Raw genomic sequence first — 18,488 nt, 5'->3', positions numbered from 1 at the left:
ATTCTAGGAAGAGAGTTTATAACAACCCGCTCGAAAGGTCACCATCAATCAGCTTGACTGCAGAATGAGGTAATGTCTCCTGCACTTTCGCTACAAGAAAATGGTTTTATATCCGAGACATCTCTGCCACTGAATAGCAGTAGAAAATGTACCTAGCAGAGCAATCTTTATGGTTCTCTTTCTCAGAGAAGTAGTAGCTGTGTTCTGCTCAGTAGTGGAGAGTGTCAACCAAGCTATGCTCTCAGTAGGTATATTATCTTCTGAAACTTCGCTACTTATGAGAAAAAATCAATCAAGAGAAAGAATCAGTCAAGAGAAAGGATCAGTGATGTATCAGAAGAATCCAGTATTCCTTTACCTGGAAACTCTACACATGTGCTTTGTCTTCCACAGTGAATAGTTCTGTTTGCAGATGAACGATGTCTTGATATCACAGCCTTTTGGCTGTGAAAGAATTCATAAAGGACATGTTTTTTCCATATTGCTTTTGTTAAGTCTAGGTGATTGATGTGAAAGATGACTTGGGAATGAACTGAATTCAAAACAATTTTCTTAGAGTATGTAGTGCACTTACAATGACACCACAAGAAGACTGCGCTTCCTTTTGACCCATAGAAGGAGACGACACAGGATTTGTTTTATGGGATCATTCCTTCTAGCTTAGGAATGATGCAACTACAGAACACCAGTATTTGTGTTCTCAACTTGCATTTTACTTAGCTTTCCCTTTTGCCACAACAAAATGATTTGTTCAGTTTTATCTACCCACACTGCTATTTTAATATTCTGCAGCTTATATTTTTAAATTAATATTTAAAATGCTTAAACGTTACCACTCCTTATCAGTGTTAGAGTCACCAAAAACTTAAATTAAACATCCTTTTTGAATAAATGCTTGGATTTCTATGTAATTATGTTTGTTAAGTATAAGAGGAGAAGAAATGGAAAATACAATTGTGACAACGTGGGTCATCATACATCACAAGTAAAGGAGCACTGTACGGGTTCCTTCGGAACTCTCTAGGATAACTTATTTTATTAGACAGAAAAGCACATTTTTACCTTTTTAATATCTCTGACAGTTAGATGTAGCTTGTAATTAATGATGTGTCATAGCTTCATTGGCAGATTTTTCTTTCTTAGAGATGTATAAAATAGTGCCGTGTGTTACAACTGAATGTGTTTTGATTTGAAGATGTGCTGCTGGTGTGTTTTTTACCATGTGAGGTTTTTGCTATGAGAATATTGGGATAAGAAAGTAATATGTGTGAAAGAATATCGCTTGAAATTTAAACTCTAAAATGCATTTCCTACTTTTACTATTGAAGGGTATATTGAAGTTTTTTTAATAATCATCTCTTACACGTCTTTAAAATTACACGTGTCTAAGCTATAAAACTTCAATAAATTGTTTCTTTCTCTAACAAATCCAAACTTTTAATGCTTCTCTTCTCTTTTCCTTTTTCAAAATTTCTTTGATATGCATGTGTCCTTTATATCTGTGGAAGGAGGCCAACAGAAGTCGAAGTTCTTCCATTCTCTGTTAAATGAACAGCAATAATTCTAAGGTCTGCTCGACATTAAAGAGGGCCAAAACTACGAATAATATATTTTCAACTTACTGCTCATGAAAACACTTTGCAGAAAAAATCTTGAACTAGACTTTTTTAAAGTTCCTATGCTTTAAAACAGCCTTTGTAGTAGATGCATATAAATAGGTGCCAGCTAAAGACACATATCATGAAAGAAGGCATGATGGGAATTTTCAGATTTCAGGAAGGGCTACAATTTAAGTACTTCTGCTGTGCATAAGGCATTTGTTGGTGAATAGAAGTTTCATAATTTGTAGTTCAGTTGGGGAGGTTAAATACATACCGTGGAGATTTATTTGATAAAACAAAGAATCTTTGTGATATATATCAGTGCTCTATAATGCATTTGTTTTGTGTCCATGTTCATACGTCTTGACTTTCCTTAGAATTACATACAACTTTAAATAGAAGCAATATAGCAAAGTAAACGATTAAGGTCTTGGGCTCTAAAGCCAGACGCCTCTGTGTGACCTGGACAAGTTATTTATCTTCTCTGGAGAATACATAGAAATTCTTTGTACTAATTTTTCAATGACATTGTAAATTGGAATTATTTCAAAAGAAAAAAGAAAAGAACAACAAAATAAGAACTTATCCTGTTGCAGAAATGTTGCAAAAATCAGACCGGTGAGAAACCAAGCAGCACTCAGAGAGTTGAAGAACTCAGGTTTATTACACCAGCAATCCCAGAGGAGCTAGCGCTCTGAAAATCTGGGCCCCGAGCTCGGGGCAGCCTTGCCTTTATAGGACTTAGATGGCATGGGCCAATCGGTTAATTTGTCCTGACGGTTACGAAGCACAGGAGTTGCTATGGGTTACAGGCAGTTACATTTGTTGTTTAGCCAGAACAAGCAAAAGAGAGGATAAGTCTTTAGTTAATTTCTAGGTCACCCTGTCCCACGGCCTGTGCGGCAAGCGTATCTACAGAAGCTGAACAAAGAGCTGATTATAAGGTTAGGTTTCTGAGTGAAAATTCCTCTTCAATTCTAAAAGTGATCTTGAGGTACTAAAAATTAAGGCACTTCATTTCTTTTTTTTTTAATTAGCACAACTGTTTATTTTCCTGAGAATATCCTTTTCCAACCTGTTCTCTGCTTGGCAAAGTCTTTCTTATTCATTCAGATTTAGCCTTCTCTGACCACCTCGTCTTTCATTAAAGCAGACTAATATGTAAACATCAACACTGTAGCATGCATTATAGTAATAATTTAAAAAAAAATTTTATGGCGACATTGCTTAACAAAATCCAACAATTTCAGCTGCATATTTTAACATTAAAGTATATATATATACACTGTATATTCCCTTCCCAGAGTTAGATTTCTTTTTTTTTTCAATATTAAGTTTATTGCGGTAAAATTGGTTAATACAATTATATAATTTTCAAGTGTACATTATATTTTGACATCTCTATATTCTATTGTGTGTTTACCCCCCAAAGTCCAGTTTCCTTCAGCTACTGTGTATTTGATACCCTTTACACACTTCACTTTCTCACTCTCTTCCTATTATTGACTCCTTTACTCCATCTACGTCCCCGCTCCTTCCTCACCCGCTACCTTCTGGTAACCAGTACGCTATAGTCCATGTCCATGAGTCTCTGTTTATCCTGTTCACTTGTTAATTTTAGACTTATATCCCACATATAAGTGATATCAAGTGATTTTCAATCTGGTTTATTGTGCTTAGCATGATTATCTCGAGGTCCATCCATGTTGTCACAAATGGCAGCATTTCATCTCTTCTTATGGCTGAGTAATATTCCGTTGTATATAATGTACCAAAGCTTCTTTAGCCAATCATCTATCGTAGGACACTTCGGTTGCTTCCATGTCCTGGCCACTGTGAATAATGCTACTATGAACATCAGTGTGCAATAATCATTACGGATATGAGTTTTCAAGTCTTTGGGGTAAAAATCCAGTAGAGTAATTGCTGGATCATGTGGCAGATTAATTCTTAGATTTTTGAGGAACCTCCATACTGTTTTCCATAGTGCCTGTCCCAATTTGCAGTCTCACCAGCAGTGTATGAGGATTCCTTATTCTCCACATCCTCTCCAACATTTGTTATTACATGTCCTGTTAATTATATTTATTCTAACAGGTATCTCATTGCGGTTTTGATTTGCATTTCTCTAACAGCTAGCGAAGTTGAGTATCTTTTCAAATATTTGTTGGCCATTTGTATATCCTCTAGGGAGAAGTGTCTGTTCAGGTCCTCTGCCTATTTTTTCATTGGATAATTTGATATTTGTTGTTATTGAGTTGCATGAGTTCTTTGTATATTTTGGAAATTAGGCCCTTATCAGAGGTGTTGCTTGCAAATATATTTTCCCATTGAAATAATTGTCTCTTTACCTTGTTGACAGTTTCTTTTGCTGAGCAGAAGCTTTTTAGTTTGATGTAGTCCCATTCATTTATTTTTGCTTTTACTTCCCTTCCTTTTGAGGTCGAATTCATAAAATTCTCTTTACGTCCAAGGTCCTTGAGTTTAGCTCCTGTTTTCTTCTATGCATTTTATTGTTTCCAGTCTTATATTCAGGTCCTTAATCCATTTTGAGTTAATTTTGGTGTGTGGTGATAGACAACAGTCTAGTTTCATTATTTTGAGTTGGCTTTCCAGTTTTCCCAGCACCATTTTTGGAGACTCTCCTTTCTCCACTGTATGTTTTTGGCTTTTTTTGTCAAAATTATTTGCCCATATAAATATGGGTTTACTCCTGGATTCTCGATTCTGTTCCACTGGTTCATGTGCCTGTTTTGCTGCCAATACCATGCCATTTTGATTACTGTTGCTTTATAGTATAATTTGAAGTTGGGCAGAGTGATGCCTCAGGATGGCTTTGGCAATTTGGGGTCTTTTGTGCTTCCATACAAATCTGATAATTTTTTCTATTTCTTTAAAAAATGCCAATGGGATTTTTATGAGGATTGCATAAAATCTGTATAATGCTTTAGGTAATATGCTAATTTTAACTATGTTGAGTCTTCCAATCAGGAACACAAAATATCTTTCCATTTCCTTGTATCTTCTTCAATTTCTTTTAATAGGGTCTTGTAGTTTTCATTAAATAGGTCCTTCACATGTTTCGTTAAATTTATTTCTAGGTATTTTATTCTTTTTCTTGTATTTGCAAAAGAAATTATTTTTTCCACTTCTTCTTCTGACACTTTGTTATTAGAATATAGGAAGGGTATGGATTTTTGAAAATTGATTTTGTATCCAGAAACTATACCGTATTTACTTATTGTTTCTAGTAGTGTCCTTGTGGAGTCTTTAGAGTTTTTATATAGAAAATCATGTCATCCACAAATAGCGACAGTTTGACTTCTTTGTTTTCTATTTGGATGCCTTTTATTTCTTTCTCTTGCCTGATTGCAACCGCTAGGGCCTCCAATGTTATATTGAATAACAGTGGCAATAGTGGACAGCTTTGCCTTGTTCCTGATCTTAGAGGGAAGGTTTTTAGTTTTTCACCATTCAGTATAATGTTAGCTGAGAGTTTGTCATAGATGACCTTTATTATGCTAAGGTACTTTTCCTCTATACCGATTTCATTAAGTGTTTTGATCATAAATGAGTGTTATATTTGTCGAAGGCTTTTTCTGCATCTATTGATATGATCATATGATTTTTATTTTTTAATTTGTTTATGTGGTGTATCACATTAATCAATTTGTGTATGTTGAATCATTCCTGTGCCCCTGGGATAAAGCCCATTTGATTGTGGTGTATAATCTTTTTAATATGTTGCTGTATTCAGTGCACTAGTATCTTATTTAGGATTTTTGCATCTGTGTTCATAAGAGATACCAGTCTGTAATTTTCTTTTTTTTATTATCCTTACCAGGTTTTACTATCAGATGCACATTGGCCTCATAAAATGATTTGGATGTATTGTCTACTCTTTGATTTTTTGGAAGAGTGTGAGGAGAATAGGTATTAAATCTTTGAATGTTTGGTAGAATTCACTGATGAAGCCATTTGGTCTTGGACTTTTACTTTTTGGTAGTTTTTTGATGATTGTTTCAATTTCCATACTGCTGATCTGTCTCTTTAGATTTTCCATTTCTTGTGATTCAGTCTAGGAAGGTTGTATTTTTCTAAGTACTGGTCCATTTCTTCTAGGTTATTATATTAGGTGTTATATACATTTTCATATTATTCTTCTAAGATCCTTTGTACTTCTGCAGTGTCTGAATTAATTTCTGCCCCTTTCATCCATGATTTTTTAAATTTGTGTCCTTTTCTTTTTTCTTTAGTGAGTCTAGCCAGGAGTTTGTCAATTTTATTATCCTTCTCAAAGAACAAACTCTATGTTGCATTTATTTTATCTATTGATTTTTATTTTTTTCAATTTCACTTATTTCTGCTCTAATTTTGATTATATTTCTTTCCTTCTTCTTACTTGAGGCTTTATTTGTTCTTCCTTTTCTAGTTTTTAAAGATGAAGCATTAGGTTGTTTATTTGGGCTCGTTCTTGTTTTTGGAGATAGGTCTGTAATGATAATAACTTTCCTCTTATGACTGCTTTTGCTGTGTTCTAAAAGTTTTGATATGTTGTACTATCATTATCATTTCTTTCTATGTATCTCTTGATCTCTCTTTTTATTTGTTCCCTGACCCAGTTATTCTTCATTAGCATGTTGTTTAATCTCCATGTGTTTGTGGTTCTTCCTGATTTCTTCTTGCAGTTGATCTCTAATTTCAAAGCACTATGATCAGAGAATATAGGTGGTATGATTTCAAACCTCTTATATTTGTTGAGGCTATCTCTTTCCCAGTATATGGTCAACTCTTGAGAATGTTCCATGGGCACTAGAGAAGAATGTATACGCAGCTGTTTTGGGATAGAAGGCCCTGTATATGTCAATTATGTCCAGTTGTCTAAAGTGTCATTTAAGAATGTTATTTCCTTATTGATTTTCTCTTTGGATCATCTGTCCTTATCCAATAATGGGGTTTTTAGGTCTCCTACTATGATAGTGTTGGTCTGTTTCTGCCTTTTGTCTGTTAGTATTTGATTTAAATATTTTGAGGCTCCCTGATTGGGAGCATATGTATTAATAAGTCTTATGTCTTCTTGGTGCATGTATCCCTTTATCATTATGAAGTGTCCTTCGGTATCTTTCTTTACATTTTTTATTTTGAAGTCTATTTGATCTCATATTAATACCGCTACTCCTTTTCTCAGAATGCAATTTGCTTGAAATATCACTTTCCACCCTTTCACTTTGAGTCTATATTTGTCTTTGGAACTGAGACAAATGTAACTCTTGGAGGCAGCATATGGATGGGTTTGGTTTTTGATCCATTCTGCAACTCTGAACCTTTTTATATGTGAGTTCAATCCATTTATATTCAGGGTAATTACTGAAATATGAGGTCTTCTTACAGCCATTTTATCTTTTGCTTTCTGGTAGCTTGGTGTTTCCATTGATTCCTTGTTCTTGTGTTTCTGGTTTCTTTATTTTGGTTGGCTTTTGTGGGGTTTCCCTCTGATTCTTCTTGTTTTGTGTTATATACTTCAGTTCTGAATTTTTGGCATGTGGTTAACATTACGAATATGAAAAGGGTAGTAATATATATATATGGTCATCCATTTTTTTCTGCGCGCGCCTTATCTCCATTCCCCTTTGCGAATTTGGATATTTAAATCCTCCCCTTTACAGTCATTGTTATCTCCATTTGTTCCTATGTATGTTGAACATTCATTACTATCTTGCTATAGCAATTCTCTTATTATTTAAGCATACAATGCCCTGCGCTCCTCTGCTTCCATTTGCCTGATAGTCACTTTACTCCTAATTATGTATAACTATGTAGCAGAGTGTGCCACGTCCTCTTTCTACCCTACTGCGTGACAAGGTCCGGAGATGGGGACAGAGGCTTCAAGGAATGCATCGTCAAGAACGAGGACGTGGCATGTGTTTAGGGATAATTGGTTTCTTAGAAACGATCCTATTAATAGGGGGAATTTGGGTAGCACAAATTCTAATAAGTGTAAACGCTATACAAATGGATTTCCTCAAAATTGGCTCTGAGGAAAACATAGTAAATTCCCCGCGTATGGAATCAGCTCTAGTCACCCTGACGTGTCCAGAATGTGTAAACCCTTTATTTGAACAATTACTAAGGGAAATTCCTTTTGATGCGCCTCTCAAAGATATTATGAATAAATTATAACTAGCTGAATTGCTGGAACCAGTTTATACTCCTGTTCCCACGCAGTTAGTAGAAAAATTAGTAAAGGATAAGAAATTTACTCATAAGCCTGTGCCTACTATGGAAGGGCCTCCTTTTGTGGCCTAGTGGATAAATAGAAAACTCTGGTATCAACCTAGGAGGGCTAATAGTATGAAAAGATTACCTGATCTTCCTTTGCCTTATACAGGAGCTTATAATAAAGATAGTATACGTATAGTGAATAAAGATAGAATTCATGTGCCTTATAGTAGTTTAAGTTTCATAGAAAGGCTGGCTAGGTCAGGATCTCCTTGGTGCTTAAAAAACAAAGGAACAGAAACTTAGCTTATGAAAGCAGCTTTGTAAAACTGATTTTTATAAATATTTTCCTCATTACTGCACCAAGGAAACTTTTGAACAGCTATGAGAAAGGTTCAGCTTGAACTTTAGATATAGCATAAATCAAATAGCATTTAAAAGATTTCTTCAGGCAGAAAGAAGAACAATGTCTGCCCACAAGCCAATGCTTGCTGTTATGAATACATCTATCTATCACCTTTACTTAAATCAAACTGTATCTTACGTAATAGATATAAGAATTAAAAGTTTAGATTGTTCCATCAGGTAGTTCTGTTCTAATGATTGAGAGAAAAATGTACTAGTTAATCATGAACATTAATAATAATATACTCTATAAGATTTTCTCCTTCGCCTAACCACAGAAATTTAACTCCCTACTACCTTAACAACAAAGTATAATCAAATGCCAAAATAAAAAGTATAAAAGTTGTACTCAAATCACAATAAAACGGAACAGTGTCACACCGCCTCTAGTTGTGTAGTCGACTGTCTCCCGCGCCGACGCCTTGCCCACCTTCCGGGCCCCCAGGATCCTGTCGTGGCTGGACCATGGCATTTCTCTGACTCTTCATCTTTCCTCTCTGTGTGTCTTTCCATTTTTACCCCTCTGTTCTCTCTTTTCTAATTATTTTATATTTCTAGCTTTTGGTCTCTCTGGGAATTTATCCTACAGGTAAACTTTTACACACACAAAAAATGACATATATTCAAAGTTATTTATTTGCAGCACAGTTTAGAATGGGAAAATAACTACTAATGACATTCTATTTATCTCTTTACTTCATTCTTCCACTTCGACATCATCTCTACTGCATCTCTGTCTGAACCAGACATACATTTGAATAAAAGTATACTCGATTGTATACATTTCATAAGTTGTTTATTTTAATTTTAATGTAACTCAGATTTATCTCATCTTTCTTTTTAATACATAATATAAAAACCAAATTAAATGGATCTTTGAATGATTAAATTTTTTTCTTCTCTGCAAAACTTTTAAATTGAAAAACAGAAAGGTCATTTCACTATAGCAGAACACAGGAACTACATATTCAAAAAAAGTGAATAACTATAAATACCAAGATCACAACAGAGTAATTCTTCTTTTATTTGAGAGGACACAGCCCTAGAAGACTAATCCATAAGACACCAAGAACTTCTCTTACTTAAGGGTAATTATTCTTAAAAAATATTTTTTGAGTATAATACATTCTCTCTCTATCTGGGTTTTCTGCACCAAAAATATGCAGATACTAACATACTTATCATTGCTTTAATCATGCTACTTAACTTCTTATTAAACATCAGTGCCTTCTCAACACTTATATGAATTGTTTAATAAGATCTAAAATAACCTCCTCAGGCTTAACCACTTTCATTATGCTTAATAAATACATTTGCTATTCTGTTATCACTGTCATTGATAACATGTCAAATTCAAAATTCTAACATGACCCACTGGGCTAAAATGCTTTGAATATTTAGCTGACACAGGTTTTGAATATTTAATCTGAAAATGTGCTTTTCTTTCCTTTTTCTAATTCTAGTTGACATTCTAATAATTACTACCATTGGAGGACTCTGCAGACTTATGGTTGCCATAAAACCACAAGGCACATTCCCTATTGCATCACAAATTAGTAGAGTAAATTTCAGAATGTATGATGTTCCACCATGAGAATATGTATTTAAGAAAAAATTCTGGAATAATCAGTAAATCTCCTTTTCATCAGAAGAAGGACAGCTGTTTATTTGGGAGTACCATTGGACTTTTGGCAAAATGAAAGTTGCGTCATTCTTTGTATTTAAAAAAAATTAAGAAGAAGAAGAAATAGAAAAAAAAAATCGTACTATTTGTCTGGGACATCTGCTGTCTTATTGCATGAAAATAGAATAATGCTGCAGAAACAGGGAAAGGGTAACATCTAAATTCAGACATATAGCACTTTCTACCTTGTCCCTCAAATATACCTCCTACTATGTCCTCTTGATGATTAGTATTATTTAAAGGGGCTAAAATCTTTTATTGTACTATTATAAAAAATGAAAATGCCCAAAGCTTTGGAAGATTCACCATCTGGATCTAAATGTGGGTATCATACAAATGACTGATTTTTCCTCACGATAAATTAGTGATAAAAGAGAAGAGAGAAATCAGAAATCACAAACAGGAAGGGGTAGGCTGAGTCCCAGAGACAAAATTCCCTGACTTCACAAGATTGCAAACCTCTTGGTACCCCTATTCAGCTGGCATGAGCTTCTTCTCTTGCATATGAGGTCCTACCTACCATACATGAATACAAGGCTCAGAGTTAGAGCTCTTAAAACAAGAAAGGCTGAATTCACAAACCTCAGATGAATTAGATCAGAAAAATTTACATGGACCCTTCCTTGTACTTCCACAAGTTTTTACTCTGGATAACTCAGATTTAAGCAGTCACCATCTTTTCTGGAATTACTTCCGGCACATTGACATAGTGTCTATTCATTATCTTTTAAATAAAAGTTGTATAATCATTGAATATATTCTTATTTCAGTTTAAGTATATATGGATTGGCAATTGATCATCTCATTTGATCTTTACAATAACGCATGGAGTAGAAAGAGTGGATATATTATTTCTCCTTTAGAGATTAAAAATTCAGATTTAAAAAGACTAAATGAGTGCTTAAGGGTATACAGTTACCAAATTGCGGAAATAGTAATTTAAATGAGATAGAATAATTCTCCAACCAGGGCTTTTTCGATAATATTCATGATACTGTCTCAAACCTTAGAATATTAAAGGATGATACAGGTTGCCATCATCTAATTTAATTATCCCATTTATTTGAAAAGTCATTGTCTGGGTGAAGATCTGTACAATTGAATAAAGTTTTATATAATCCTCAACTTTAGTATCAATGAAATATTTTTCTTCTTTTTTTAATTTAAAAAAGTTAGACGTTTACACAATCCATGAAGTGATCTCCCTGATTACTCTAGCACTCATCAGGTACTACACACAACCATTACAATAATATTGACTATATACCCTATGCTATACACTAAATCTCCGTGACTATTTTGTAACTACTAATTTGTACTTCTCCATCCCTTCATCTTTTTCACCCAGCAACCCAACCACCCACCCCTCAGGAAACCACCAGTTTGTTCTCTGTAGCTGTGAGTCTGTTTTTGTTTAGTTTGTTCATTTCTTCTGTTCCTTAGATTTGGCATAGAAGTGAAATCATATGTTATTTATCTTTCTCTGTCTGACTTATTTCACTCAGCATAATACCCTCTAGGTCCATCCATGTCATTGCAAATGGTAAGATTTCATTTTTCTAATAGCTGAGTAATATCCATTGTCGAAATGTGCCATCAATTAAATATTTTGATGTTCTTCAGCCTGATGCACATTTTTCAAAATTTGTAGAAACATGTAAGAGTCTACTTAATAACTTAAAATGTAGAATCGACGTAGTATTAGAAACCACGCTGTCATTTTCAAATTTCCATTAACTGTCTTCATATTGGCAAACGGGGTATTAAGGAGATTTAATTTAGAGCACAGAGGTAAGTCACTTCGTTTTTATCAGAATGAATTAGAAATAGACAAAATATGTGAGAGAATGCACGGCTGAGACTGAACAAATTTCAAAGAGGGTGATATTCAGGAGGAAAGGCTCAGCACTGAAGAGCAAGTTAAGCAGTTTCTGACTGTAGAAAACTTCATTGGAATGGAACATGTCGGAAGAACCTACAGTGCTCACCGCACCATGGAATGAGAAAAACAATCTATTCTCTCAGAATTAATGGAAAAACAGGCATTGAATATAACGAAGTAAGATACATGTAGAGAACAAAGTAAAAAAGATTTAAGACCGAAAGAATGCAGCCAAATGAGAGAAAGGGAGAGCAAAAAGAGGGAAAAACAAGGGATATAATAAGGGAGAGAGGTCGGGAAAAAATTAAAAACAAAAGAAGCTAAATCAAATGTAAAGAGAATAATTGAGAACGTGGGTATCTGAAGATAGAATTCACAAGAAGAGAATGGGAAAAATGAAAAATAAAAAACCAAGAGGACATGAATGGGGAAATATGAAAAAATAAGATGCTAAGATGGTGATCAGGTCCCCAAACACCTGGCTCTAGGAGCTGGTCTGAAAACAGTTGGAATGTAGGCATGTTCAGTGTTGCCTGCAAGTGCTGTGTCTGCACACTGAGAAAGGAAAAGGATATGGGCACGCTCTCTACCTGTGCATCCTCAGTGCCAGATGTGTCTTTATAGCAACTGAAATAAGAAGAAAGATTAGAGACAAAAGTATTCAGATCTCTATCTTAGCCTACACTGACAATGCTCCTTTGCCTTATTTTACTAGAACAAAAAGCTTGTCCCTGTGAGATCCACTGTTTGGGGCTTTTACTGTTCCCCACAAGAATTTGTTTTGTACAGAGTAATGTCCTTTTGAGGCATATCTTTCCTCAATCTCTGTGTTGAGCACAATTTGAAAATCAGCAGAAGGTAGGTGAACGAGACGGGGAGAAAGCAGATTAAAGACATTAGTGGGATGGGATTCCATCTGTTACTAACAGAAAGAGAATAGACACGGATGATGGAAAATAAAAGCAAAGGAAGAATGGAAGAGACTACAACTCTCGGAGTGCTGCCTAAGTCTGGAATTGTCAACCTAAAGAAGTATGAAATAACTGTGAGCACTTGGAATGCACCAAATGCAAGAAGCATTGCTAACGGGAACTGCCGACTTACTTTCCTAAGGGCAGGTTTTCTAGGCAGAGTGAGCAATGAATGTGGAGGCCAATAGGTATCTAAGTCATTAAAGGCAGAAGGAAGCTCGTAAGCTAATTTGAAGGGCTCCAAAGACATTTTCTTCCTATTTCAATTTGCTTCGACTTACTAAGTGTGCATTTACATGGGTGAATGCGTATTTGTATGCACACATACGTGCCCATATGTTATAAATTCCTGTTCCATAACATTTGGCTCCTATTTACAAATCTTACTAATTGCATAGAACAAACGATCCGATGTTTAGGTGTGCCCTAAAACACCAGTGTAGTGTCATTTTCCCATGACTTCGCTAGGGACTTTTTAAGTCTGACTTTTCTTTATTCTTTTCTTCTGTCCTCTCTTCCTAGCTCCTTTATCTAGGGATGCTACCAAACATTTCTGTCAAATTTCAGTTGGGAATTTTCCCCTCTCCGATTACTCTATCACATTCAATAGCACTTACAAATTATTTTTATTGAGATATAACCAACGTAGCACAAAATTTACCATTTAAAGAATATAATTCAATGGTTTTAAGTATATTTACAGAGTTAGCCAAACTTCAGCATGACATAATTTTAGAACATTTTCATCACCCCAAAAAGAAATCTCATACTCATTAGCAGTCACTCCCCATCCTACCCTTAGCCTAGGCAACCACTCTTCTATTTTCTGTCTCTATGGATTTGCCTTATCTGGGTATTTTGCAAAAATTGAATTATATAATATGTAGTCCTTTGTGACTGGCTTCGTTCACATAGCATAATGTTTTTGGGGTTCATCTGTGTTGTAGCATGTATTAGTACTTCATTCCTTCTTATTGCTAAATTGTATCACGTTGTATCCACAGCACTTTTGAAAAACAAGTATTGCAAGTATCGCGTGTAATTAAAAATCAAGGGAAATATTGTTATATGTTACATTATAGTGTTTTGTAATTAGCAATTTTTCATTTTTTATATCATTCATTCCAACAGTCAAACATGCACAGAGACCACAACGTATATGTGTATTTATTTATAAAGTGTTTCCAAATTATAGTAACATAAAAATTAGGAAAAAGTCATAAATATAAAACACTTTTAAGGCATAATTTATTATAATATGTAGAGAAGGTCCACTATTTTTATGCACCCTAAAGAATTATTTTGTGTATCCCTGGAGTGAGCACGTCCCCTTTGGAGACTACTATATAGACTAAGCCTTAATTCTGGATGGCTCCAACATGAATAGAATTCTTAGTTAGATCAGATTATTGCCTGAAAAAAGAGAAGTATTTACATAAACAATATCATGATTATTTATTTAAGTGCCTAAATAAAATAATACTAACTGACGGGACACTAATTAACAATTTATTATTATGTATGAAAAATATACACCTTTTTTTCCCCCTGACAATGGGAACAAAAGAGAAAACTGCAAATTTAAGAATCTTAAGTGCAATTTCTTTGTTTTTTCATTTGTTTGATTACTATATTTCTATATGTTCTATATAGTTAATTCCAGCTCTAGTATGCTTTGATTTTATTAGTTGAGATAGTCAAATATTTTATATATTCTCATAAATTTTATATTAGATTAAAACTTTTCTGGGAAGAATATTATTTGGCTATCATTAGGAGATCTGAGGAAGAAGTAGGATATGAATATATGGTAAGCGAATAAGACTAGAATGGTAGGAATTAATATTTCAGAAGCAGGATTGAAACAGAAAGAGGGGTGTACTGGGGCAATAACTCTAAGTTATGTGAAATGTAGGTCTCTTGCTTGAGATCCTAATGACCAGTGTGGAGTAAAAGTGCATGAGGGGGCCAAAGCAGAACAATGTAATGGGAACTAAGAAGGTACAAATTCAGAAAACAAGGCATATTGCTACCAGCCAGAAGCTAGGTATTCTACATGCGATGAAGTAAAGAAGCACCTGCAAAAGCACTTTGCTCTGTGGAAATGAAGAGAAGGGACCAAAATCCAGCAACTAATCTAAGCATTAGAGAAAGTGCACCACCACTAACAACTTCAACAACAAAAATCAAATGAAACAAAAACTGACAATTTTGATAATGGTTAAGTTTTGTTTTAATCAGGAAATTTCTAATATACCTCAAGCAAAGTAGCCCAGAGTCCTACAGGAGCATAATTCTATAGAAGCACTTAAATGGGAATAACAGTACAGCAATAAGAACAGTGTCTTAGAGGAATTGGGAAAATGAAGAGCAGAAAAGTTAACTCAAAACAAGAGAGTTATGAGGTGTAAGTTGTTTTCAGCTAGAGAATGTTAGGTGTCACAAATGTTTTTATCTGGAGAAGAATTATGCAATAAATGAAAGTCTTAAATCTTTTTTACTTGTTGTCTGCATATATTCTACAAAATAGTATAACAGATAATATTTTTGCTTGTTGTTATTCTGCAGACTGAGACTGATGGAGAGAAAGAGCAGCACAGTGGTGACAGAATTCATCCTCCTTGGTCTGACCAAGTCTCAAGATGCTCAGCTTTTGGTCTTTGTGCTAGTCTTAATATTCAACCTCGTCATCCTCCCTGGAAATTTCCTCATCATCCTCACCATTGTTTCAGACCCTGGCCTCACAGCACCTCTATACTTCTTTCTGGGCAACCTGGCCTTCCTGGATGCATCCTTCTCCTTCATTGTGGCTCCCAGGATGCAGGTGGACTTCCTCTCTGAGAAGAAGGTAATCTCCTACAGGGGCTGCATCACTCAGCTCTTTTTCTTGCACTTCCTTGGGGTAGGAGAGATGTTCCCGCTTGTTGTGATGGCCTCGGACCGCTACATCGCCATACGTCGTCCTTTCCGCTATTCAGCTGTCATGAACCCTAGAGCCTGCTATGCCTTGCTGTTGGCTCTGTGGCTTGGGAGCTTTGCTCATTCCATTGTACAAGTGGTCCTTATTCTCTGCTTGCCCTTCTCTGGCCCAAACCAGCTGGATAACTTCTTCTGTGATGTGCCACAGGTCATCAGACTGGCCTGCACAGACATTTTGTAGTGGAGCTCCTGATGGTCTCTATCAGTGGACTGCTCACCCTCCTGTGCTTCTTTGGGCTTCTGGCCTCCTATGCGGTCATCTTCTGCCATATAAAGAGGCAGTCCTCTGAAGGCAAGAACAAGGCTCTCTCCACATGCACTACACACATTATCATTGTGTTTCTCATTTGGACCTGCCATCTTCATTTACACTCGCCCCTTCAGAGCTTTCCCAGATGACAAATTGGTTTCTCTTTTTCACACAGTGATCTTTCCTTTATTGAATTCTGTGATTTATAGACTTCGCAACTAGGCAATGAAAACATCAATGAGGAGGTTATTGAGTCGGCCCATGGTTTGCTGAATTAAATAGAAGAATGAGAAAAGCAAGAAAGGAGAATGTTCAGTTGGAATTGTTTTAATTATTTATTCATTAATGCACTGAGTCAGACAGTCCTTTAGCAAATACTATATTTATTAAATCCATCCAAGTTTTAGGTACCATTCTAGGTGTGTAAATGAGACTGGTAAGATTCCAGATCTCCTGGGGTTACATTCAAATGGATAAAGACAGGCTAAATTATTAAACTGAAAAAGAAAACATCACAATATCTGAAAGATATTCCTCTGATACAAAACAAACTAATGTTATTGTAGAGTTTGACTGGAAGATATAGTTACTTTTTTTTATTGTTAGGTGAGGTCTTGCTGGGTGGTGTTTAGCTGATAACCAGATGACTTGAATAATCCACCAAATAATTAACTGGTGACATAAAATTCTAGGCAGAGAGGATGACTGATACAGAGACACAAAGATCTATGAGCTTGGTACATCTGAAGACCGTAAAGAGGAATGGAATATCTGTAGCATAGTTGAGTGTGAAAGTGGCAGGAATTGAAATTGTACAGTTGGTATGGGTAAATCTTGTATTTTAAGTGATAAGAAGTTCAATTTATTCAAATTTCAAAGGGAGGTCATAAAAGGGAGGTCACTTAAACAAGAATAACTATCTAATGTTTTTTATTTGACTTAAAGCACGATACTCAAGATTCTGAATAAAATATCATTTAGTAAAATATCATTTAGTAGAAAGTATCGTGCTGTTAAATATTTTTTATAAACACTTAAAGACATTGTTATTTTTTTCCAATTTGGTAGAGGGAGGAAAAGAAAGCTGTTCTGTTCCATGGAAAATTGTCATGAAATGATTCAACTTTGTATTTTAAAGTTTTGGAGACTTTTGTGCTTGTTCCTAATTGTCTTTTTTTAATCTTAGAAAGTTAGTGTATTCAAAAATCTTATCACCCTGAATGCAATGATGATAAATATTTGATGTGTCAGTCATTATTTAGTTATAGATAACTAAACCACTCTGGTTATTTTTTTTTTTATGAGTGTAATATAAGGCATTAGGTGTTTATAAAATCATGGAAAGGTCTGTAAGAGTAGCCTTTGGTGTGGCAACCAGTAATAAATCCCAAAACATTACAAAAAAATCGGTGTATATAGGGAATTACTGTCCTCAAGCAATGATGGAGCTCAGGAATAGAGAAGTCATTTTTTGACTGCTGGTTCCAAGATCACAGCACTTGAAACATGGCCTATCATCAGGAAAATACTCCAGAGCCACTCTAATACTACTAGATATCCCCACACAAAATGGAAGGCTTATGTTCTGTTGTCTCTATGCTCACTTCCAGATCTTTAAATTTAAATTTTACGTAAGTAAATCAGAAGTCCTGAGAATACATCAGGACGTCACGTTGAATTTTAATCCTGGAGGTCTATGGACGAACCAGAGATAGACAGAGGCTTTTTTAAAAAAAAATTAGATTCAAGTATACAATACATTGGTTATACATCTATGTAGTTCGTAAAATGATCACCGCAGCTGCTCCCTCCCTCTTCTGCCCTCCACCCAGCTAATATATTAATGCTAACTGCATTCTCTATGCTGTGTTCCCCATTCCTGTGGCCATCCATCAGCTACTAATTTGTACTTCTTTAACCCTTCTCCCCAATCTTCCAGCCCCCAAACCTCCTGCCCCTCTTTCCATCACCAAATTGTCCACTATATTTGTGAGTCTGTTTTTTATTAATTTGTTCTTTTTATTCCTTAGATTCCTCATATAAGTGAAATCATATAGTGTTTATCATTCTCTGTGTGACTTAAATACCTCCTAGGTCCATCAGAGCAATATCTTTTTCCATCCTCTTCTTTTTAGTCTGTGTGTGTCTTTTAATCTGAAGTGAGTCTCTTTGTAGGCAGCATATGTAGGGATCTTGTTTTCTTATCCATTCAGCCACTCTATCTTTTGGTTAGAGCATTAATTCTTTTCCATTTGAGGTATTTGTTGATAGGAATGTAGTTGTTACCGTGCTTTATTCTTGTTTTTGATACATGTTTTTTCTTCTTAAAGAAGTCTCTCCAACATTTCCTTTAATACTGGCTTAGTGATAATAAATTCCTTTAGCTAATTTTTGTCTGGGAAGCTCTTTATCTTTCCTTCAACTCTAAATGATAGCTTTGCTGGATAAATTGTTCTTGGTTGTAGATCCTGGGTCTTCATCCTGTCAAATATTTTTT

The 18,488-nt window shown here is 35.1% G+C and overlaps 1 pseudogene; it reads left to right on the top strand.

Annotated features, from left to right (window-relative positions):
- The first annotated feature begins 15,308 nt into the window (after window positions 1-15,308).
- On the top strand, window positions 15,309-16,264 carry LOC120587134 (olfactory receptor 4N5-like; annotated as a pseudogene).
- Window positions 16,265-18,488: the final 2,224 nt, after the last annotated feature.

This window comes from Pteropus medius, unplaced genomic scaffold (genome assembly GCF_902729225.1).
Source record: "Pteropus medius unplaced genomic scaffold, Ma_sr-lr_union100, whole genome shotgun sequence".
In the NCBI taxonomy this organism is placed as follows: Eukaryota; Metazoa; Chordata; class Mammalia; order Chiroptera; family Pteropodidae; genus Pteropus; species Pteropus medius.
The sequence above is the reverse complement of the archived record's forward strand: the minus strand, read 5'-3'. Positions and strand labels throughout refer to the sequence as shown.